This window comes from Pleurodeles waltl, chromosome 4_2 (assembly GCF_031143425.1).
Source record: "Pleurodeles waltl isolate 20211129_DDA chromosome 4_2, aPleWal1.hap1.20221129, whole genome shotgun sequence".
In the NCBI taxonomy this organism is placed as follows: Eukaryota; Metazoa; Chordata; class Amphibia; order Caudata; family Salamandridae; genus Pleurodeles; species Pleurodeles waltl.
Window position 1 is genome coordinate 648,153,690 of NC_090443.1, and position 23,365 is coordinate 648,177,054.

Below are 23,365 nucleotides of genomic sequence, written 5' to 3' on the forward strand. Positions count from 1 at the left end.
ATGCTTGACGTCAAGTTTCCTGGTTCACATAATGAGAATAGCTTTGCAAAATGTCGGGACAGTCAAAGTATTTCATGCTAATGCTAGCCTTACAATCATGATATTTTTCTCTAGGTTATGGCATCCTATCATCTGCTGGGGCATTGGTGCATACTATGGAATGTTGCACAGACACTGGTTTTGTATAGATCAGCAGTTTCACTTGTTAGTTCATTGCAGAAATGATGATGCTTGTGTTTGTGGTAGATGTCCTCTTTGTCAATACTTGATATCACTCAATGACTAAGAAGATGCCTACGACAATCAGAAGCATCAGCAGTTCGGCAATGGCGCATAATGGGCCTGGCTCACAAAGGTAAATTTACACTTGTGTGCATGTCTATGATTGTTTGCTATTCCGAATGACATTTTACTAGTTGTATCTTTACAACCGCTGTGTCTCCACAGATAAATAGATATGATGGTTCTAATGCCAACAAAAATGAATTCAGAAAAGCAGGAGTGAAGGCAAAAAGTTTAGGGTGACCGTGCCAGAGAGCCAAGTCCAACAAGGATTTGTTTTGCACTATATGGGTTGTTAGAAATGGGGTCTTTGGTTGGCAGTCAGGTTACCCTCTGTCCAAGCAAGGACCCTCACTCTAGTCATAGTAAAAGAGAATCACCCTCAGCTAACCCCTGATTACCCCCTTGGTAGCTTGGCATGAGCAGTAGGCTTAACTTCAGAGTTCTAGGTGTAAAGTATTTGAAGCAACACGCACAGTAATTTAATGAAAACTCTACAAATTGACACAACTCAGGTTTAGAAAAATAGAGAACATTTATCTAAACAACACAAGTGCAAAATAACAAAAATACCCAATACACAAGTCAAGTTATCAATTAAAAAGCAAAAAGAGTCTTCATGTAGTTTCAAACACACACTAACACTGTTAGGGTGAAAATGTACCTATGGTGCATCAAAAATAACCCCACACAGGTGAGTGTGCGTCAAAAGGGACTTGCGATGCGTCAATTTCACTCAAAACAACATCTTGTGTCATTTCTCCTTTCGTCGGGTCGGGGCACGTCGTTTCTTCCCTCCACAGGAGAGCGATACTTAAATCCGGTCAGCACTCTCGGGTCCAGGCAGGCCTTGCGTTGTTTTTACACACCCAGCGGTGTTTGTGTCGGAAATCCAGCCACTCGATGATCCTAAAACCATGCAGCGTGGGTTGCGATCTCACCAGCCTCCGTCAGCGATGCTGCGCATCGTTTCTCCAGCTCCCTGCATCGATTCTTCATTCACGTTGCAGGTGAGCGTCGATTTTCAGCCACAAAGCTGGCGGCGTGTCGATTTCCCAGCCGCAGATCAGAGTCACGCTGATCTTTTCCCTGCACGGCCTTCTGTGTGTGGATTTCTTCCTCTTAGCCTGCCAGCTTCTCCTTTCAGGATCCCAGGAACAGGATGGGCACTGCAGGGCAGAGTAGGAGTCTCTCCAGGGACTCCAGGTGCTGGCAGAGAGAAATCTTTGCTGTCCTTGAGACTTCAAACAACAGGAGGCAAGCTCTAAATCAAGCCCTTGGAGATCTTCACAAGATGGAAGGCAAACAAAGTCCAGTCCTTACCCTCTTACTCTGGCAGAAGCAGCAACTGCAGGATAGCGCCACAAAGCACAGTCACAGGCAGGGCAGCTCTTCTTCCTCAGCTCTTCATCTCTTCTTCAGGCCGAGATTCCTCTTGGTTTCCGGAAGTGTTCTAAAGTCTGTGGTTTTGGGTACCCTTCGTTTGCCCATTTTTTCCTTTGAAGTAGGCCTACTTCAAAGCAAAGTCTCTCTTGAATGTGAAATCCTGACTTACCCAGGCCAGGCCCCAGGCACTCACCAGGGGGTTGGAGACTGCATTGTGTGAAGGCAGGCACAGCCATTTCATGTGTGAGTGACCACTCCTCCCCTCCCTCCTAGCACAGATGGCTCATCAGGATATGCAGGCTACACCCCAGTGACACTGTCTAGTATGAGGTGCAACCAGCCCAACTGTCAAACTGACCCAGACTGGGAATCCACAAACAGGCGAGTCAGAGAAATGGTATATTTAAGAAAATGCTCACTTTCTAAAAGTGGCATTTTCAAACACACAATCTTAAAATCAACTTTACTAAAAGATGTATTTTTAAATTGTGAGCTCAGATACCCCAAACTCTACATGTCCATCCACTCCCAAAGGGAATCTACACTTTAATCAGATTTAAAGGTAGCCCCCATGTTAACCTATGAGTGGGACAGGCCTTGCAACAGTGAAAAACACATTTAGCAATATTTAACTGTCAGGACATATAAAATACATTACTATATGTCCTACCTTAACCATACACTGCACCCTGTCCTTGGGCTACCTAGGGCCTACCTTGGGGGTGCCTTACATGTAGGAAAGGGAAGGATTAGGCTGGGCAAATGGGTACACTTGCCAAGTCAAATTTACAGTTACAACTGCACACACAGACACTGCAGTGGCAGGTCTGAGACATGATTACAGAGCTACTTATGTGGGTGGCACAACCAGTGCTGCAGGCCCACTAGTAGCATTTGATTTACAGGCCCTGGCACCTCTAGTGCACCTTACTAGGGACTTACTAATAAATCAAATATGCCAATCATGGATAAACCAATCAACAGTACAATTTCTATAGGCAGCACTTGAACTTTAGCACTGGTTAGCAGTGATAAAGTGCCCAGCGTAACAAAAACAGCAAAACTAGGGTCCAGCACACATCAACAACCTGGGAAAAAGAGGCAAAAAGTTAAGGGAGACCAGGCCAAGGATAAAAAGTCTAACATAGGTTTATTCAATTTTTTTTTTTTTTAGTACATTTTTTGCTAATGTATAAATGTTTAAAATAAAATTAGAATACCTGTAAATTAAAATAGGATGCTCCATATACATAGTAGCTACCTACCTGAGGGAAAGCCCCATGCATGTCCCTTCACATAGAAATTGAACAGCTTTGTCCATTCATGTCCTCTCTCTACTATGTCTCAACTGAGCTTCCAGCAGGTCTCTCCTTTTGGTCCAGATCAACCCTCATGCTATCAGTGTTAAAAAAGAAAACCATGGCCAATCTTCACCCCTATTAATGGCTTCATCTCATTTGAGCAGCACCCACTGTTCTTTCCAGATTAGTTGCCTGTACTGTGCCCTACTCTCGGCATGGGCCACTAAATAAACAGAACTTATTTTAGAAGTGCATAGAGAGATCACATTCCACATAATGCCAACTGCAAACCAACATACTCCCTCCTTCACATTTTTAGAACTTCTTTTCTAACCTAAGTAGAAAACGTGTGTTTCTGCTACCTCCACTAATCTACACAGTAATTCAGGGATGCTGGGAATGATCTTGCTGCTGGTAATGAACCTAAGAAATAAAATATCACAGGAAGAACAAGATTCTTCTTAGTGTGAATGGAAGTGGTGAAATAGCCTAAACATTCTTGTTTTGCAACACCCAACTAAACTGAAAGAAAACATACACTTAGTCCATATCCTCCACTGTGACCATTGCAAATTAACACAGGTAACAAAGTCATATGTATCTACTAAAGTAAGCATAAAGAACCCTCAAGATTCAAGACTCAGGAGAAAGTTACCTTTGTACAATATTAGTGATGGTGGCATTGATCCAGGAATTATCCTCCTCCTAGCCTCTTCATGCCCAGAGGGTCGCCTAAGGAAGGCTGGGGTAGTAGGCAAAAATCAAATAATCATTTAAATAATTGATGGTTCACTTCCAGGGCCAATGGGACCCTATGGGAAGTGGCAGGGCAGGCATAAAAATATCAAATTAAGTAAATAATTACTGGTGCTCCTCCAAGGCCCATGGGGACCCTATGAAAAGCAGGTGGGGAAAGGCAAAAAACAAATATATGAATGAAAAGTAACAACACTGTATTCCATTTAGCCTCAAGCACATATAAATTTATCAGGAAAAAACAAAAAAGTGAACATAAATGTCACAGGCTTCTTCTATCACTGTTCATGGAATTATTTTAAATCAAACCTTTCTTTCTGAAGTTTAAATTAAAGAATAAATCTCCATTTAATTAGAAAATGCCATTTAATATGCATTAAAAAGTTATTAAAAGCAATGAATAGAATTAATAAAAATGAATATAGTTGCATTTTAATTTTATAATTAAATAATGATTACTTACTATTTCTATGTGTTTTTAACCATACATTATATTTATTTGCAATGTTTTATATTTTAAGTAATTTATTTTAATTTAACATTATTTCCTAGGGTTTTTATTTCAATTCCATACCTTCTTTATTTTCTATGGGAGGGTGTTTTACTACTAGTGGTTGGCCATGTGTCGTGGTGGACTCACAATGTTTTTTAAGTATTAGCATTACCACCGCCTGTTGTTTTACTCTGTTGTTTCTGACTTCCAAGGTTTCTCTGTTATTTCAGCGTCTTCATAGTGCACAGATAATTTATCAAGTCTAAAATGGTGAAGGTACATCCTCTCTCACCACTCCACTAGTCTAAAATATATTAGTTACAGTATTTACCTGAGAATTCACTATATAAGGAGCACAATCAGCCACGTTTCCATCATCATCTTCTGAAGCACTTCCTCTCTACATTTATTAAAGGATAGCTGCTTAACCTTTTTCAGTATCTATTGTGTTTCATAGAAATGCACTATACTTGGGGGCATATTTATGAAAAGTGGCGCTGCACTTAGTGCAGCACCACTTTTCTTGGCCCCCTTAATGCTCCCCTAACGCCACCATGTGTGCAAGCTATTTAATATATGGTGCACCATGGCAGTAGTTAGGGAACTAGCATCAGAATTTTTAAGCTAGTCCGGCGCTTTGCAGGATTAGCATAAAAAATGTTGACGCTAAACCTACAAAGCACCCAGAGGCACATTGTAACCAATGGGAGCCTCCTTTTAACGCCTGCTCAGAGCAGGCATTAAAAGTGCCCCAAAAAACTTTACATCTCTTAGATTTCTTTGCGTCCTTTTTTCGGGCCCCCTTTGCATACATTATGCCTGGTGCAGGCATAGTGTGTCGCAAATAGTTACAAAGTGGCACAATGCATGCATTGTGCCACTTTGTAAATATGGTGCTGCATTTTTGGCCATCTGATGCCACATTAGCATACAAAAATTAAGCTAATGTGTCGTTAGAATGGCTCTAGACCTTCTTAAATCTGGGCAAAGGTCCATTTATTAGGCCTTTAGAAAAAAATGTATTTAATTTCTCTATCCAGAATTTCTGTTTTTTGAAGCACTACATGGTGCATACCATACTACTTTGAGACCCAAAGTTAGGATTTAATCCAATTGGTTATTGAGATTAAACTTGTGTTCTCCAGGAAAAATTGAACTCCCCAAAAAACTATTTCATGCAGCTCCTCCAGTTTCTGTGTGATACATTATTGAGATACGAGTAATCATTAGTGGGGGCTCTGTGAGAAGCAAATGGTTGAGGAAATGAACAGATATTGTAAGGCTTCAGGGATAAGGTTTCAAAGAAAATGATTAAGGCAGATAGGGATGCTCAGGAGGCATTCATACAAAAGGAGGGAAAGTGGAGGGTATTCCAAATAATTAAAGCAGTTAATTTTGAAAGTTTATATGAAGTTACATCTTTCATGCAGGTTTTTACAGTGGGCAAAGATGTGTTTGAGGTAGCATACAAATAGTAGATGTCTCTCTGCATAAAGAAACAAGAAAATAAAAATAAAAAAACAAATCATTGACTGCATGATCCCAATACAGTTTTAAATGTATCTGGGTTTGAGTAGCCTTTTTAAATTTCAAAAGAGGTGGTAGACATTTGCCTCACAGCAAAAAGTAATCCTTATTAAGACATCCCTTTATGAGCTCTCGACAAGAAAGGTGGCATTTAAGCAAATCACAGTACATGTAATTACTATATTACACTCTATTGTCAATTTGTGCATGGTGCGTAATGATTTGCATCAACTACACGTATAAACAAATTATGCCAAACAATTCAACACACCTCCAAGTTAACACATAACAAGGCAGTTGATAAATCAAAATAATTGTCAATTTGTAAATTCAGTGCATGTTTACCTGGCGCAATCATTACCTGGTTTAGGAGGGTGTTGATCATTACAAGCAGTTTATGTCCCCTACCCATACCTGAAGAGTACTCGTCCACTGAGAACAGACATCACAGTCTTCAGAATGGATGTGCCTGAGAACCACATGACCCTCCAGTATTCATATTGTCTTGTTTTATTTGGTGAATATTATTCTTTGTTTTCACATGATGCATATATGATCTCTAATTAATGGTGACTTCATATATGAATAAAGTATTTTAAGTCAATCGTCATTTCAGCTTGTTTTCAGTCACAGTTTTCCCCATGCACAATAGACACCATGTCTATCTGATAGAATATGTGTATTTCTGGTATTTCGTGCTTCACCTAAATATTTTGCTCTAAAAATGTTTCTATTTTAGGCAACATTAAGATCTGTTCATAGAGCGCTTTCAGTAGTTTTCACATCTTTGTGATGCACCAGAAATCCTTCCAGGCCGTTAAATAGGAACAAAGACCTGAAAGCAGCTAGGTGTCAAGAGGAAATAAACCCACTTCAACTCAGATGAGAGAGTTCCATAGAGAAACACTGGATGGCGGCTGTAATGGATTGGGAAGATTTAAGAAACCCTGCCCCCTCGTGGTTGTTTATTATATGTCAGTCAGGAACCAAGGCAACTGTTCCCTGGAATATCACCTCCGTGCCCTAACAGCCAGACAGCACCTTGGAAGACCCCCCCCAACAGAGTCAGCATTCCCAGGTAACTGTGGGCTCAGCTGCCCTCTGCACCAGAACTGCAAAGACGTGTTTGGCAAGCATGTCTCATTGCATCAACATGGTGCATCACACACATTGATCTGCGGTAGGGCCCGAAAGTATCTCCCTAACAAAACAGCATGTTTGTCCAGGTGGAAATGAAGGAACCTACGAATGAACCTTGGAGCATGAACCACAGAGGCTGGTTCCCAAGACTGATCTCTTATTGGGTAATGCTTGCAAAGGACCAAGAAGTGCAACTTCCCATGCATACTGCGAGAATTGCAGATATATGAGGCTTCAAATTGAGGATTCCTGTGGACAAGGAGAGGAGGTGGGTGTAATCCAACATGTTAGAAATAATCTGGAATAAAGGAGTTCAACCCAGAGACATTGAACACTGGATGAACCCACCATGAAGAAGGAAATTGAAGTTGAACAGCAACTGGATTGAAGTTGAATCTCAACTGGATGTTGGACCTAGCCCTTTTTGCGGAGACAGTCCCAAACTTTTCTCCTCCTTCCTCCTATTTGTTCTGTCCTGTTTTTGTTGGGTTTAGGACTCTGGGCATTTTACCATTGCTAACCAGTGCTAAAGTGCATATGTTTTCTGTATAAAATGTGATTCTGATTGGTGTTTCATGATTGCTATATTTGATTTACTATTATGTTCCTAGTAAAGTGCACTACGTGTGCCCAGAGCCTGTAAATAAATGCTGCTAGTGGACCTGCAGCACTGATTGTGCCATCCACATAAGTAGCTCTGTGAACATGCCTTAGACCTGCCACTACAGTGTCTGTGTGTGTAGTTTAGCACTGCCAATTCTACCTGACAAGTGTACCCTCTTGCCAGGCCCAAACCTTCCCTTTTACTACATATACGTCACTCCTAAGGTAGGCCCTGGGTAGCCCCACGGGCAGGGTGCAATGTGTTTACAAGGTAGGACCTGTACTGGTGTGTTTTACATGCCCTGATAGTGAAGTACTGCCAAATTTGTTTTTCACTATTGCAAGGCCTATGTCTCCTATAGGTTAACATGGGCACTTTATTTAAATTCCTTTTAAGTGCAGTTTCTCATTGAGAGCAGATAGAGGTAGGAGTTTGGGGTCTCTGAACTCAAAATTTAAAAATACATCTTTTGGTAGAGCTGGTTTTTAGATTGTCTGTTTGTTTGAAAACACCACTTTTAGAAAGTGGACGTTTTCTTACTTAACAATTCTGTGCCTCTCCTATCTTGTGGAATCCATGCCTGGGTCAGACAGACAGTTGGGCTGTTTATGAATTCCCTCTAGACAGTGACACAAAGGTAGCTGAAGTGTGTCCTGCATATACTGATGGGTTTTCCTGGGCTAGAGTGTGGAGGGAGGAGCTGACAGCTGCACCTGGAAGGGCTGTGTTTGTTCTCACACATTGCTGTCTCCTAACGCTGGTGTGTGTCTGGCACCATGCCTGGGCAAGGCAGCATCTTGTGAACAAAAAAGACTTTCCTTTGAAGTTTGCCTCCTTCAAAGGTAGAAGCCATGCCTCGTTTCACACCTCCACCCTGGTGTCACCGCCACTGCTCCCTGACACTGTCAGAAAGCCACTGCTTGCACCGTGAAATGTAAGCCCCGCACTCCTCCTCACCTTGGTCACACTGCAGCAATGGTATCCCTAATGACATTGCTCTACACAGACACCAACGCTGCTGCACAGTGGTCTGAGGACACTGATTGTGAGTTACACAAAGCACCGTTCCTCACCACAGCCCCGGTCCACCGACGCCAGTGCTATCATCTCCAGCATCGTCAACAGGTGCCCCTGTCTGCACTGCGACCCATGGGCACCAGATGGAGCCTGCCCTGTGTTGTACCACTGCCTTGAGCCTACCGATGACAGCACTTCAGCAATGACAACGCCACTGACTGCACCGTGAGTTGGAGACACCACAAGTTACACCTCCCTGCCCCGCTTCACACCGCAATCCTGGTCTCACTGATGCCACAGGACGCATCACCGAGCCGCTGCCTGCACCATGACCTGTGGGCACCACACATTGCATGGTCCCACTTTGCACTACAGCCCCGATGCCATCCACGCCACCGCTTCTGACTTTGTCATCATCGGAGTTCTATCTGCAATGTGTGTGACTTCAAGGGACCGACAACCTCTGCACCGACCTCCAGAACCAATGCCCGCTGATGCCTGCCGATGTCAACAACGCTGCACTCTGGATCTCATTGCGAGGACCACAACACCCTACATTTCAAAGGTAATGTCTGCATGTCTTCCCGGCACTGTAGCTGGCCTGCGACCCCGCGGTCGACCTCAACTGTTGGATTGTTTTTCACAACACTGTGGTAGCCCTATTTTATAACTCTATTTTTAAGTTAATGTTTGCTAAATTCATGTCCGTATTCTTGTATGTTGGATTTTTCTCATCTTGGTCTTTTTTTAAAGAGATAAATATTGGCTATTCTTCTAACACGGGTGCAGTGTCCGTTTGTAGTGTTTTCACTGTATTGCTGCATTATGTGCAAATACTTTACACATTGCTTTTGAGATAAGCCAGACTGCTTGGGCTAAGCTACAAAGTGGGAGAACATGGGTTTTCTGAGCTGGGTATCCCTCTTACCATGACTAGAGTGAAGGTCACTACTTGGACAGGGTTTAAACTGACTACCAACAGAAGACCCCCTTTCTAGCAAACCTGAAAAATAGAATAGGGTGATGGAAATGGGGGACAAGATTAGAATGTCACCCATGAAATGTCAGAAAATGAGAGGAAGCCGTGCTTTATTCCACACTGAATAAGTCCAGAATGTACCGTGGCCTTTATCTGCTTGCTGTGTCACTCTATCACTAGTTATATAAACTGTGTTTAAAAGCATCCATTACTGACATTAGATGTTGTAAAAACTCTGTAGTAGCAGCTACTACGGAATCTGAAGGAACAATTTCTGGTGGCATCGTGGGATGGAGACAGTGAAGACAATAAAAGGGTGACACCTCAATTGCACAATGAGTGCTGTTGTTGACGAACTCTGCATATGGCAAAAGGGAAGCCCAATTATCATAGGTAGCATTACAAAGGTAAAGTAGGTAGTCTTCCAGCATCAGGTTTGTGAGTTTGGTGAGCCCTTAATTTGGAGGTGGAATCATGAAGATAATGCTCTGGATAGTCCAAGGCCTGTACCTATTGCTTTCCAAAACCAGGAAATTAATTTGCCCCCCTATAGGAAATGAGAGTGGATGGAAGGCCGGCAGTAAACAATTTTGAATCACGACCGTGGTGGAAACTGCCAGCAAAGACAGCCACTTTAACACTCCGACCGCCACGGCGATACAAACAAACAGCGCAGCGGTCACCGCCAACTGACAGGCGGGAGACAATGTACCGCCCACACTATTATGACAGGCCAATCTGCCACCTTTTCTGGGGCGGATTCACCGCGGATAAAAACACAGCGGAAACAGGAATCCCAAAGGAAAAACGCTCACCTCTACACACTCCACGAGGAACGAGTACGCCATGGAACCAGAGCTTCACATTTTTCCAGCCCTCATCTTCTTGCTCCTCTACCAGGAGCACGAACGCAGGCGGCGAAGACCACGGTGAGTACTGCACCTATGACACAGGGGAGGGGGGAGGGAAAAAACAGGGACACACACATGCAACACCCCCACCTACAGCCTCACCCACTATAACACACACACTAATGCATATCAATACATCACAGTTACAACCCCCAAACTCTCCGGAAGAATGCAAAGACAATAGAAAATGAGTGTAACCATTGTAATATATTAAAAGCAAGTAGGCAGAAATAGATATATACACCATGTACATAATATAGACCAAGCATAGTAGTCCAGGTAGTGTTCTAAGAAAGTCCGTGGAACACCGGGCCCACACGGTATGGGCGAGGCTCACACAAGATCCCCGACCATGAAGGAGAGAACACTGCAGGGGCATCAGACAGCAATTAAACAGGCACCTCCAGGTGGAGGGAAAGGAGGGCACCTCAGCCGCTTGAGTGCACGACTACAAATCCACGAGGGGGCCACATGCAAAATCCTGGGGAGTGCAAAGCCACAGTCTCAAGTCTCTACAGTGGGTGGTTTGCCCACTGTTCAATCCTGGAGAGTGCAAAGCCACAGTCTCTCAACTCTCAAGTCTCTACACTGGGTGGGCTTCCCACTGTTCCATCCTGGGGAGTGCAAAGCCACAGACTCTCAGTCTCTACAGTGGGTGGGCTGCCCACTGTTCCATCCTGGGGAGTGCAAAGCCACAGTCTCTCAAGTCTCTACAGTGGGTGGTATGCCCACTGTTCAATCCTGGGGAATGCAAAGCCACAGTCTCACAAGTCTCTACAGTGGGTGGGATGCACACTGTTCCATCCTGGGGAGTGCAAAGCCACAGTCTCACAAGTCTCTACAGTGGGTGGTTTGCCCACTGTTAAATCCTGGGGAGTGCAAAGCCACAGTCTCTCAAGTGGATGCCTTCTCCACTGCTTCTGGAGGGGGCATGGTGCCCAGAGTGCTTCATCCTGCTAAGGACAGAGGGAGTGGATGGATATCTCCACTGGTTCTGGAGCGGGCATGGTGCCCAGAGTGCATCATTCACCCCGTGACGGACTCAGTTGCGTCAGTGCCCTTGCCGCTCATGAGCCAGCGGTGCTTGAGACGACGGTGCCCTGTTCAGCGGTGCTTGTGATGGCGGTGCCCTGTTCAGCGGTGCTTGAGACGGCGGTGCCCTGTGCAGCGGTGCTTGGGACGGCGGTGCCCTGTTCAGTGGTGCTTGAGACGGCGGTGCCCTGTGCAGCAGTGCTTGAGACGGCGGTGCCCTGTGCAGCGGTGCTTGAGACGGCGGTGCCCTGTTCAGCGGTGCTTGAGATGGCGGTGCCCTGTTCAGCTGTGCTTGAGATGGCGGTGCCCTGTGCAACGGTGTTTGAGACGGCGGTGCCCTGTGCAGCGGTGCTTGAGACGGCGGTGCCCTGTTCAGCGGTGCTTGAGACGGCGGTGCCCTGTTCAGCGGTGCTTGAGACAGCGGTGCCCTGTTCAGCGGTGCTTGAGATGGCGGTCTCCATTGCAGGGTCTCAGCTGCTGGCGGTCCTTCATGGCCCAACGGGGCTTTTGCTGGTGGTCCTTCATGGCCCAACGGGGCTTTTGCTGGCGGTGGCCTCCTGGGCAGCAGGGCTGGTGCTGGCGGTGGCCTCCTGGGCAGCTGGGCTGGTGCTGGGGGTGGCCTCCTGGGCAGCTGGGCTGTTGCTGGCGGTGGCCTCCTGGGCAGCAGGGCTGGTGCTGGTGGTGGCCTCCTGGGCAGCGGGGATGATGGCGGTCTTCTCCGCCGTGCTGCTCTTCCCAGACTTGCCAGGTTTCTTGTGGCCCTTCCCCACCTTGGAAGGTGTCACAGCAGACTCCACACTCCCACCGGGACCCCTGGTAGCGGCTTTGGTGGCTGGAGGCTTCCCCCTCTCCCGCTGGGCACTGGCCAACTTTTGATGCTTCACAGGTGGGGGACTGTCTGTGCTGTGGCTCCATGCCACACTGACTGCCCTGGTGGCCGGTGCACTCCAGATTCTGGTGACTACAGGCACCACTGGTCCCAGAGATGTTGTGGCTGAGGAGCTAGTTCTGGACCTATGAGATGGATGGGGTGGGGGAGGTGTGGGAAAGAGGTCAAGGGTGGACAGGAAAAGTTTTTGGGACACACTGGGACGGGTAGCTGGAGGGGGTTTGGGAGTGGAGGAAGAGGTGGTGGTTGTAGGAGGTGTACGTTTGGTGACTTTGGGTGAAGGTGCATGCGCTGGAGGCTGTCGTAAGGTGGATGGCTGTTGGATGGGTGTGTGCTTGCATTTGTGTATCTTGGGAGGGGGCGTCACAGACACACTGGGAGAGGACACAGGGGACGTGTGAATGGCAGTGGGGGTGGTGACTGCACGTGAGCGGGGTGTGGTGGTGGGTGTGCTGGAGAGGGACGTAGTGGCTGTAGAGGTAGTGCATGCAGGTATGAGTGTAGACGTCACTGGGAGGGAGGAGGGAGATGAGCAGGAGGGGGACACAGTGGAGGCAGTGGATGTTGGTGTGTCCGCATGGCCGTGATGCTTGTCTGAATGCCTGTGGGATGTGTGGTGCTTATGTTTGCTTGAACTACCCTTGGGTGTTGACGTGTGTGCAAGTTGGTCTGTAGGTGTGCTTGGGATGGGCTGAGGTAGAGGGGATTGGGTCTGGGTGGAGGAAGTTGGAGGGGGGAGGCTAGAGATGTGGACAATGGCTGCCATCAGTGCTGAGGCCAGAGTCTGAAAAGCTCGGTGAAGGGCCGCCTGAACAGAATGAATGCCCTCCAGGAATGCATTAGTTTGTTGCAACTGCCTCTCTACACCCTGGATGGCATTCAAAATGGTAGACTGCCCAACAGTGAGGGACCTGAGGAGGTCAATGGCCTCCTCACTTAGGTCAGCAGGGGTGACTGGGGCAGGGGCTGAGGTGCCTGGGGCGAAGGTGATGCCCACCCTCCTGGGTGAGCGGGCACGGGGCAAAGGCTGAGGGGCTGCTAGGAGGGCGGTGCTGGTAGGGGAGGTGGCGGCTGTACCAGTAGATTCAGGGGGCACCGATGTTGCCACCACCACAAGGGAGCTCCCATCAGAGGACGAGTCTGTGTCGCTGGTATCAGCTTCTTTCCCCACCGTGGAGCTCCCCTCGCCCTCTGTCCCACTGGTGAATTCAGACTCCGTAGTCTCACCTTCCAGGGCCATGTGGGATGCAGCTCCCTCCTGCTCCGGTGCCACTGCTCCTCCGCCTGATGATGTTAATGCACACACGAACAGGGAGACCACAAAAAGGGGGGGAAGGCAGAAGAGAGACATGTTGAGTGCATGCATTACCGCTACCGTTGGCGGACACGACAGACACAGAAGCCCCTGCACTATGCCACGCTCTTGGGCTCCACTGTTCAATTCCTGGGAAATGGCCTACAAGGCTATGGACGACATCTGCACACATAGATGACACAGGGGCATGACTAGGTGTACTTGGCACTCTACAGAGGTGGGCTGGGTTGCCACAGCGCCTGCCTTACGGAGGGGCCTTGCCTACGGAACTCGCCCTGGCCTAGGGAAACCCACAGCCCACCTCCCCCTCCCAGACAACTCCACTGCGTGCAAAGTCAGCAGAATAAGAGTGTACTCACCCCCTTGTGTCTGCTGTGATGCCCTCAAGCGCCCATCCAACTCCGGGTACGCCACCGCCAGGATCCAGAACATCAGGGGGGTCATGGTGCGAAGGGCACCCCTCCCACATTGGGAGGCCATCCCCAGCTGAGCCTCCACCGTCTTCTTGCTCCAGTGGCGAATGTCCTCCCATCTTTTACGGCAGTGGATGCTCCGTCTGTGGTAGACCCCCAGGGTCCGTACATCCTTGGTGATGGCACACCAAATATCTTTTTTCTGGTGGGCGCTGACCTACATGAAATGTACAGGGGAAAAAGAGTAGTTATTACCAACTGCACCGTCAAAGTGATTGGCCCCCATCCCTACCCTTGCCATGATGCACATGCACTCACCGTCGTTTCATGCACGCCTCAATCTCCCCCCCATCTTTCATCCACCCCACTCCACACAGTCATAGCCCATACAGCATGCTCACAGTTTATTTACCTGTTTGTCTGGAGGACCGTAGAGTAGCGTGTACTGGGGGAGGACCCCATCCACGAGCTTCTCCAACTCCTCCGATGTGAAGGCAGGGGCCCTTTCCCCAGACACTCGAGCCATTGTCTCTTCCAGACCGAGGTCACAGCAGCACTTGCAGTGTAGGTCCTCTCCTGTCGAAGATCAGGTATCAAGTGATTGAACAGCTAGAAAATGTCAGCGGTGCATACCGTCACCACCGGCGCACATCGTCTTTGGCTCCTGGGACCCATAGGGGCCATTGTTAACCAATGCAGCATTGCGCCGCGGTCTTCGACCGCCTACCGCGACGGTGTACAACGCCAGCGCAGTTACCTCACATCCCATTGTCCCACTTTAGAGGTCAGGCAGCCGCCATTTCAGGGCCCCACATGGCTTCATTTCCAACTGCGTCACACATACCTAAGCCTAGACTCAACACACATACAGGCCACCTTTTGTGTATGATTGGTGTTCTGTGTAAACTGTGGGTACGTACCTCTGAGATGTTTGACTCAGTGCTCGCTGTTGTCCTTCATAGGCGCCGTCCGCTGGGACATGTGAGGAGATGGCGGCATCCTCCGGTGTACCGACCGTTGGTGGACCTGCGACAATGGAGGAGCGACATGTCATAATCACATACAGGCTTGACCGTGCCACAAACCAGGAACTGTGTACCCAGTTGGAGCCAGACCTGATGTCAGCAATCCGCCATCCCACAGGAATCCCCCTTCAAGGGCAGGTGCTGTCAGTGCTCCATTTCCTAGCAAGTGGGTCATTTCAAACAACAGTGGCCATAGCATCAGGGATTTCCCAGTCTATGTTTTCCAACGTATTGTCCAGAGTGTTGTCTGCCCTTCTGAAACACATGCGGAGCTACATCGTGTTCCCTCAGGTGGAGGATTTGCCTACAGTGAAAGGGGATTTCTATGCCCTGGGACACATCCCCAACAACATAGGTGCCATTGATGGGACACATGTGGCTTTGGTACCCCCCCACAGGAGTGAACAGGTGTACAGAAACCAGAAGAGTTATCATTTGATGAATGTACAGATGGTATGTTTGGCAGACCAGTACATCTCCCATGTGAATGCCAAGTTCCCTGGCTCAGTGCATGATGCCTACATCCTGCGGAATAGCAGTATCCCTTATGAGATGGGACAACTCCAGAGGCACCGTGTGTGGCTATTAGGTGAGCACCTGGAAGAAGAAGTTGGGAATGGTTGTCTGGGTCTGGGGTTATAATACAGGTTAGTATGTGTCTAATACTTGTCCCTCGCCATTTGCAGGTGACTCTGGTTACCCCAACCTGTCATGGCTACTGACCCCAGTGAGGAATCCCAGGACAAGGGCAGAGGAATGCTACAATGAGGCCCATGGGCGAACTAGGAGGGTGTTCGAGTGGACCTTCGGCCTCCTGAAGGCCAGGTTCTGGTGCCTCCATATGACATGTGGATCCCTATTCTGCTCACCAAAGAAGGTGTGCCAGATCATCGTGGCCTGCTGTATGCTTCATAACTTGGCATTGCGACGACAGGTGCCTTTTCTGCAGGAGGATGGTCCAGATGGCGGTGTTGTTGCAGCTGTGGAGCCTGTGGATAGTGAAGAGGAAGAAGACATGAACAACAGAAACTCAGTGATACAGCAATATTTCCAGTGAGACACAGGTAAGAGTACAGACCTGCCTACTACATATACTTAAACACTACTACCTCTCCACTGTCTGTTGTTTTCACCCAGTGTATGTTCACTGAGTTGTCACTTTCCCTTACGATTTCACAGATGTGGGTCCCACTGTGTGACATCTGCTTTGATTCCTCATGGACTTGAGCTGTGTGACATTGTTATGTTGACATTACAATTGAAAGAGCATTTTGTCACTATAATTGCTAATACACTATTTCGAAATAACAGACAGACTGCAGATTGTTTTGTGTCTTAAGTGTATTTATTTAAGTTCTCAATATTGGAGGGGTAGTGAAATGGTGAGGGGTGATGGTGGAGGAATGTCCATGGCAGAGTCCAGTCTCTTAGTCTCAGAGGTGCATTGCCCAAAGGGGCATAGGAAGTGGAGGTTGGGCAGTTTAAGTATGGACAGGGTGACAAAGTGGGACAGTAGGATGACTATCAGGGTGGTCTCATTTCTTGGCGGGGGTCTTGGCATCGTGCTCTGTCTTTGTCCTGGATCTCAGGGACCGTTTGCGGGGTGGTTCTCCCTCTGCAGGGGGTGGGGTGCTGGTGTGGTGGTCCTGTGGCGGGGCGTCCTGTACATTAGCGCCGGCGGAGGTGGTGGGCAGTGAATCGTCCATGCTAGTGTCAGGGGCCCCTTGTAGTGCCACAGTGTCCCTCCTGGTGTTCACGAGTTCCTTCAGCACCCCTACGATGGTGCCCAGGGTGGAGCTGATGGTTCTGAGTTCCTCCCTGAAGCCCATATATTGTTCCTCCTGCAGGCGCTGGGTCTCCTGAAACTTGGCCAGTAACTTGCACAGCAGCCCTCCCAGTTCCCCTGTGTTCCTGGGCCTCTGTCCCCTGGACTGTGTGCCCACTACCACTGCCCCCAGGTCCCTGTTGTTGTTGGGGTGGTGGGTTATCCTGGGTTCCCTGTAGTGGTGGACACACAGCTGATTGACGTGTCCTGGGGACGGAGGTATGGGTCAGCTGGGTGTGTGCTGTGCTGGTGTTTCCAGAAGGGGAAAGGTCTGTGATGGCCTGTGCCCGTGTGAGGGGAACTGACTGTCCAGACGTCCCCGACAGGCCGGGCTGGTCATCTAGATCCAGTTGGACAGAAGTTCTGTCATCACTGTGGGCCTCTTCTGTTGGTGGTGTGGACATGTGTGGACCCTCCTGTCCGGTGACGTTGCGTAGGGGTTCTGTAGGGGTATAAAAGGATGGTTATTACATCTATGTGTGTCATGGTGTGCAATGGGTGGGTGAGCATGTACCCCAGTGCTTGCATTCCTGTGTGGGAGCTTGTGTGATGGTGTTTTAGGGGGTTGTATGGGCATGTGCAGTGGGCATGCTTTAGTGATGGGTGTCCATGCTCTGTTGTTGCATGCAGGGCTTGGTGTTGGGATGGGTGGTTTGTGATGTTGGGACATATGTGAGGACTTGTGGTGCTGGGGGTGAGGGTGGGGGTATGTCATAGCATGCAGGTAGGGTGGGGGATGTAATGGTTAAGATTTGACTTACCAGAGTCCATTCCCCCGCCTACTCCTGCGAGGCCCTCTGGATGCAGAATCGCCAAGACCTGCTCCTCCCATGTTGTTAGTTGTGGGTGAGGAGGTGGGGGTCCTCCGCCAGTCCGCTGAACCGCCTGGTGGTGTCTTGAGACCACAGAACGCACCTTCCCCCATAGGTCGTTCCACCTCTTCTTGATGTCCTCCCGATTTCTTGGGTGCTGTCCCACTGCGTTGACCCTGTCCACTATTCTGCGCCATAGCTCCATCTTCCTTGCAAAGGAGGTGTGCTGCACCTGTGATCCGAATAGCTGTGGCTCTACCCGGACGATTTCCTCCACCATGACCCTCAGCTCCTCCTCTGAGAACCTGGGGTATCTTTGCTGTGCCATGGGGTGGTGTAGGTGATGTGTGGGGTGGATTGTGTCGTGATAAGTGTGCCGATATGTAGTGGTGTGTTGTGGTAGGTGTGTGAAAGTTCTGTGGGTGATGGTATTGTGTGCCTGTGGATGCTGTTGTTCTTGCTGGTGGTGTCTCTCTCTGGCCTTCTTTCAAGATTTTTTGTCATAGGGGTTTGTGGGTGATGTGGGTGTGTGTTTTATATTGTAATGGGTGTGTGGGAGTGGTGTGTGTTTGTGTATCAGGTGTGTGTATATTTTGAAATGTCCAATGTGGCTGTGTTTTGTAAAGGTGTGTGTATTTTGAGCACGGCGGTGTGTATCGCCAATGGAATACCGCGGTTGAAAGACCGCCGCATGGATTCGTGTGTCGTGATAGTGTGAGCGCATTTCTGTTGGCGTGACGGTGTCGGTTTTGTTTTCGCTAGTTTATCACCGACCTTTGGTGTGGCGGACTTGTGTGGGTGTCTGAATTTTGGCAGATTCCGAAATGTGGGTCATAATAGCTGTGGCGGTTTTCCACGGCAGTGTGTTGGCGATCTTCTGCACGGCGTTAAGCGGCTTTTACCGCCAATGTTATAATGAGGGCCATTGTGTCAACTCCACAGCTCTAGGGACCTTCTTAAAGGATACAAAGTGAGCCATCTTGGGAATTTGGACAAATGTTACCATTATTACAGTGCATCTCTTTGACTTTGGTAGATCTACAATAAAATCAGTTGATATAGTGTTTCAGGGTCTATAGGAAGTGGACAAAGAAGGCCATAGGATTTAACATGAGAGACCTTATCATGGTTACCGGTTGGAGAAGAAGTTACATCTTGTTCCGCATCCTTGATAATGGCAGGCCACCAAAAAGATTAAAGGATTAATTCTAGGATATTCTTTTTGCCACAATGACCCATCAGTTATAATGTAATGATATTGATTAAAGGCTGCTCTCTGCAGTGTGGACGTAGGAGCAAACAGAGCTTTATGGAAAAATACATATAATATTTTTCCTTAGAACAAATGTAGGCAATTTTTTTCTTAATTCATCCACATTCAATGAGGAATATACTTATTTGACTTCTTCCAGAAAGGAGATAACCGAAGATATTATTTGATTAGGGCCAACAAGTTTTGTGGTTATGTATCCTGAAAACAAGAATTTTGATGGGCTAGACCATCGGCTTTACTGTTATGAGAACCTGAAATGTAGGTAATCACTAAATCAAACTGGGAGAAATAATATGCTCAATGAGCTTGCTGACTGGTTCAACACAGAAAATTGTGCAAAAGAGGCAGATAGCGATGATCTGTCCTGATTTCAAAAGAATATCGACCTTCTTGAAGACAATGTCTCCACTCCACACAAGCTTCCTTAATTGCTAACAGATCTCTCTCAATCACTGAATAATTTTGTTCTGATGGTGATAGAGATTGAGAATAATAAAAGATGGGTTGTTCCAGGTTGTCATCTTTTTTAACTTGTAACAGCAAAGTGCCCAATGTGCATCGTAATGCATCAGTTTTGCTATCAATTTCTTCATAGGATATGGTTGCCTCAAGACCAGGGCTGGAGTTAAAACCTGCTTTGGCAGACCAGTCCTAACGAAATCCTGCATTCAGAAAAATTATGGATGAACTGCCAATACTTTGAGTCTTCTTGACAGGAGATGGGTTGGCCATTAGAAAATGACTTGCACTTTCATTGGATCCATTGTAATTCTACTATGGGAGAGAATAAACTCTAAATAATCTGGTTCTGCTTGTTAAAACAGGCACTTCTCAGGCTTGCATGATGAAGGATGCTTTTGTAACCTATGAAAAGCTTCTCTGATATATTGATGATTTTCAGCTAGTGATTAGGAGAAGATGAAACTGCCATCAAAATGCACAATTATGTTGAGGCTTAAGAGATCTGAAAAGATGAAATCCATAAAGTGTTGAAAAACAGAGGGGCATTAAACAACCCAAATAACATTACTCTATATTCAAAGTGTCCAAATGGAATACAAAAGGCAGTCCACATCTCCTGGTCATATTCTTAGCAATTGGCAGGCCCCTCCAAGATTTATCTTAGAATTTACTTGAACTCTTCTTGCTGACTCCAGAATATCCTTGATTAATGAAAGAGGTTACATACCCTTAATGGTGATTTTATTCAACAGTCTATAATCTTTGCATGGTCTTAAATAACTCATCTTCTTTGGTGCAAAGAACAGAGGATCCTCCGCAGGGGCTATAGAGGGAACAATGAGGCTGTTTTCCAATTTTTCATCCACGTACTGGTGAAGAAACTTCTTATCTATTTCTGAAAGCATATGCATTCTGCCACATGGTATTTCAGCCCAGGTACCAGGTAATGCTTTGCACCTTCGCTTTTTCAAAGATATCCCCAAAGTCATGGTAATGTGTGGGAATGGAGGATAGGCTTGCTACCAGCATTGTAGGTTCTGTAGGATTAGGTAGAGTATCCTGCTGCTTCCTTTCACTGGAAGAAAGATAGTGATGATTAAAATATTCTGAAAGATGTAATACAGCTCTCCCAGTTAATGTAAGGATTACAATATACTTTGCAAGGTACTCTGAATATCACAAGATGATGAAGAGAAGAAATAAAACCAAATTATAATCTCTCAGAATGGTTCAAATTTCCTTCCTGCTGAGTCTCTGTACACTGGGTTACTGGGCCCAAATCAATAAGTGAGACATTTACAGTCTGTACCTCTTAACTTGGATGGTAGGTAACTTGAGATGATAACGCCTACTCCATATCCCTAAGCATGCCACTGGCAATGAAATTCAATAATGGCAGGATGGAAACAGACTGAGACATGTTTATGATAGTAATGGGTAATAGAAATAAATGACCATGCCCACTAGTATCTGGAGACCCAGAAGTATTTATTTGAGGAACCTTCCTCTTATGGACAGGACATACTCGTTTCACAACAATCTTCTGTTCTTCACAGTACATTGACAAAGAAAATGTCCCTTTTTCCACAATACAGATAGAGCCCTTTTATGGCACCTACATCTTTCGTCCTCTGAGCTAGAGCCTCTTGTGGTTCCAATCTGCATGGGCTCTTTCATAGCTGACATTGGTAGAAGATGTTCAGTCATCCTGGATGCATGCTGTACTCATAGAGTGTGAGTACAAGATTTACTATGACCCCCTTTCTGCTCTCTTCTTCTCTCATTGAGTCGATGTTCTATGTTTAATGCTGATTCAATAATTTCAGTCATTGTAGTGCGGTGGGGCATATGCATAACTCATCATTGATTTGTTCTTTGAGTCCCCTGTGAACAAAAGTAAACAGTGATTGCTCCAACCAAGGTGTTTCCACCACCCGGCACTTAAAGCGGGTAATATAGGATAACACATCCTGTGTTCCTTGTTGACTTTCACAAGGCAGTTTATACGGTAGCCCAGCTTGATTATGTCTTGAACTAATTGAGTGGGCCAAAATTCAAAATGAACTGGTAAGAAATCCAGGATTTCTTTCAACGTATTAGGAACTCCATCAAAACAGGCTCCTGCTGATACAGGTGTTACCTCAGAGGGCACCCTGTTTGAAAAGACTTGACGGAATAACCTCTTCTCATTACGTAAAGAATCAATTTAAACAGATTGTAGCTGAGTGATATCCTGTAGTGCTTGAGTAGGATCCATATTTCCCTAGAGATGTTGGCATAGCAATCTCTCAAGAAGTGGGCGTAAGTCAGATTGTTTGGACTGGATGGCAGGAGCAGCTTGAGGTGCTAAACGGGTGGGGGGTGTATGCAGGGTGGAGGGAAAGAGTTGAAAATATATTTTTCTGAAAACTAACCTTCATCGTCGCTGCTGTCACTTCCGTGCTGCTCTTTTAATGCAGACAGGCTGCAGGCAGAGGCTCTCAGCCTGCCCTACGGTCAATCCTGACGCTGCTGAGAGCAGCATCAGGATTGACTGGAAGTGCCCAGCCTGGGCATTCCAAGCAGACTGGGATCCTATGCTTGCTCTCTCCAGCCTGGCAACTGTGTGCTGGGCTGAAGAGAGCCTACAGCACATGTATGTTTGGCCGCCCCGAGACGGCCAGCCAAACATACATGTGCACTCCCCCTCGGTGCTCGTCTCAGCCTGTGGCCCTGCCCCTGCCCCTTTTAGTAAAAGGTTTGCAGCAACTGCTGCTGGTGGGGGGTGACGCTCCTCCGCCCTAGCGGAGGATCCCCGCCTGCTGGATGGTACAATGACAGAAGCAAAGATGATCATCTTTGGAAGCCACCATGCCACCAGTGATTGAACATGAAGCTGGAATATGCCCTCTACAGAAACTGCAACGAAAATAAAATGACAAGGCAGAAAAAAAACTCTGGAATTCACCAATGCAACAACAGCAGACACGGAATGAAGAAGAGAAAAATAAACAGGAAAGCAGGAATCCGGGAGCGTTGCAACTTGCTAGGCAATCCTTCCACAGCCTTTAAATGATAAAAAAAACCTGGAAGAATTGGGTCAAGGGGAAGTAAAACCCCTTCATTTTAGATTGGGAGGGTTCCATATGGAAACACTTGATGTGGCCATGATGGATTGGGAAGATTTAAGAAGCCCTGCCCCTTCATGGCTCTGTGGTATATGGCAGTGAGGAAAAATGGCAACTGTTCCCTGGAGTATCATCCCCGGTGTCCCCTTAAAGCCAAGCAGCACCCTGAAGGACTCCCTTCTCCCGAACAGAGCCAGGATTCTCAAGCAAGTGTGGGCGCAACTACTTGCTGCACCTGAACCCAGCTGCGAGATGCTTTCAGCAAGCACATCTCACTGGAGTGCCTTGGCAAGTCCCACGGCATGCTCCTGACAATGTGTGCCTTTTATCCAGTATTTCTTTAATGTGAAATGCAGCCACGTATGAAAACTTGACATCATGATGCATTTCATGCTAAAATATAGTGCTAAATGACAGATTTGTATTTTACATAGTTTCCAATAATTTCACATAACTTTGATGACATTTCACATAATCATACAAAAGCAAGTTATGTAGTGCAGTATATGTGTATGGCAAGGACTTTGTTGAAGCATGGTGTTACTACCATTTTTTAATGTTTGTAAACTTCCCCAGATTGAAGCTGTAGCATCCTCCAATTTTTGAAGTCCTGTTGCTTTTGTTCAACCTGCAGATTAAAGTTATCTTTAGTCAGCCTCTGCATGCTGCAGCTAATCATGATTCCTAGGTATTTCATTCTGCTCTGCACCCACATGAATGAGAGACGAGAGAGAGAGCTGACCATAGTTCGTGGTGTCATTGGAATGGCTTCACTGCTGGTCAATTTGATCTTATACCCAGAAAATGAGGTGAAAC